The sequence below is a fragment of the Dama dama genome, chromosome 1 (assembly GCF_033118175.1).
Source record: "Dama dama isolate Ldn47 chromosome 1, ASM3311817v1, whole genome shotgun sequence".
Classification (NCBI taxonomy): domain Eukaryota; kingdom Metazoa; phylum Chordata; class Mammalia; order Artiodactyla; family Cervidae; genus Dama; species Dama dama.
In genome coordinates this window covers 31,319,321-31,321,459 of record NC_083681.1, presented here as the reverse complement: position 1 = coordinate 31,321,459, position 2,139 = coordinate 31,319,321, and the positions used below count along the sequence as shown (strand labels likewise).

The window sequence follows — 2,139 nt, the reverse complement described above, 5'->3', positions numbered from 1 at the left end:
GGATGGGCAGAGAACTCATCAGACAATACAGTCACAGGCTATGCCTTAGCGAGATTTCTGGTTTCAGGTACTAACCACGGAGCAGACCAGAAGCAAACACCCACAGCCTACTAAGGACCCAAGAGAATGACTCTTCAAAAGAAACACCCAGTCTGTCCAAAGACCTGCATAAGATGCAATTGTCTATGGCAGTCCTCAGGTTCCCCAGTTCCTCACTGAGCAGAAGAGCTCCCTTTTGGAGGGTGCATCTTCCTCAGTGTCCATCTCAAATGTGGCTGTGGAAGGCAGTGGGCAAGGGGGACCTCTCAGAAAACACACGGAAAGACAAAGAACCTCGCTGTCTGTGGGCATAGAGACAGCCGTGGGGTGAGGTCTGGTCTGGTACCCTCTGTGCATGCTACCTCCCAATCTCTTCTCCACTGTGCTCATTCTGTTCCCTCCCCACCATCATATACTGCTGATGCCGTAGAGGGCAGCAAGGGGATGCTATTGTGTCATTTAGGCCAAGACCATAAGAGGCCACATCTGAAATGACCAAGAGAAAAGCACGTCTTGAGGGGCAGAATTCTGTAACGTCCAATGCCTGGGCTCTGGCGACAGACTGCTTCCTTTGTTTCCTCACTTCTTCACTTCACAGCCACATGATCATGGTAAGTTAATTAACATCTTCGTCTCTCAGTTTCCTCATCCATACGGGGTGATGACAGTGATGGGTTACACATCTTGGGTCATCTCTCTGTGGCTGCCATCTTGCTACCACATGCGCGCTGAGACAGAGGCCACCGTGAAGAAGGCAGTGGGGCTGGGAGGTGGCATGAGATCAGCTGTGGTGATGTTGGGTTAACCCCTGCTCCACTCTTGTGCCTTCCTGGTTGCTTAAATGGAGAATATATTTCCTTTATACTGAGCTAAGCAAATGGATTATTGTCACTTGCAATCAAAAAAAAGGCTAGCTGATAGACCTACTGTGTGTGTTAATTATTAGATATACAACCCTCACCACTGTGCCCACTCTCAGGAACTTGAGATATGTAATGCTGCGTGGAAGGCATTGGGATAGGGAGGCCTACATGAAGCATAGCAGGTCTGAGGGATCAGGGGAAGTGTCCTTGAGTAGGTGACTCTTGGCCAAGTCCTGAAGGAATGGTCAGAGCCAAGATGCAGGGAGGAGAGGAAGAGAATGTACCATCCCGTAATAAAATTGTCTATCCCGTGCTCGCTTCGGCAGCACATATACTAAAATTGGAACGATACAGAGAAGATTAGCATGGCTCCTGCGCAAGGATGACACGCAGGTTCGTGAAGCGTTCCATATTTAAAAAAAAAAAAAAAAAAATTGTCTATCCCTCACTCACTGGAGGTTGGAAGGATGGGCTAGCAAACAGCTCGCTGGAAAAAGAGGATTTGTGCCTTGACTGGGAGGTTGAAATCCGACCCTTGCAGTGGGGAATATGCCCTCAGACACCACCATCGTAGTCCCTAGAACAGTATCACCAACTGATGGCTCTTCAGTGCTTTGGTTTGAGCTTGGGTCTTGTCTGGCCTGAACCATGTTTAAAATTTTTAAAAATGTGTTGCCAATATTTAAAATCGAGACTGTTCATAAAAAAGTTTAAATTGGGGTCTTCTCTTGAAGGCTTGACAGCACTGGTCCTGCATTCCCACTTGTCAACTCTGGGCTGGCTCTGAAATATAGTGCTGAAATATAGTGCTCCGTTCATGTAGGACTCATGTGTTCCTGGGCCCACTGCATCCTGCCTATTTCTTTCCCTTACAGGTAGGTCCCTATAGGTATTTGAGTTTGCATACCCCATTATAGAGTAAGGGTGTACTGAACATGGATTAGGCTGCATGAGCCACTGGGTGATGCCCAGGACAGTGGTCCCCACCTTTTTGGCACCAGGACTGGTTGTGTGGAAGACAATTTTTTCACGAATGGAGAGGAGGGTTTCAGGATGATTCAAGTGCATTACATTTGTTGTGCACTTTATTTCTACTATTATCACATCAGCTGTACCTCAGACCATCAGGCACTAGATTCCAGAGGTTGAGTGCACCCATCCTAGGGAATGAAACAGACCTGAATGGGTGGAGGCCCCTTTCTGTGTCCTTTCTTCTGGGTGCTGGTTGGGGCTGTGT

General features: G+C 47.8%; 1 non-coding gene across 1 annotated transcript; it reads left to right on the top strand.

The window, feature by feature from the left end:
• Positions 1-1,212: 1,212 nt before the first annotated feature.
• Positions 1,213-1,319, top strand: LOC133065118 (U6 spliceosomal RNA). The gene has a single exon (XR_009694850.1). It is a non-coding gene; the product is annotated as a U6 spliceosomal RNA (small nuclear RNA).
• Positions 1,320-2,139: the final 820 nt, after the last annotated feature.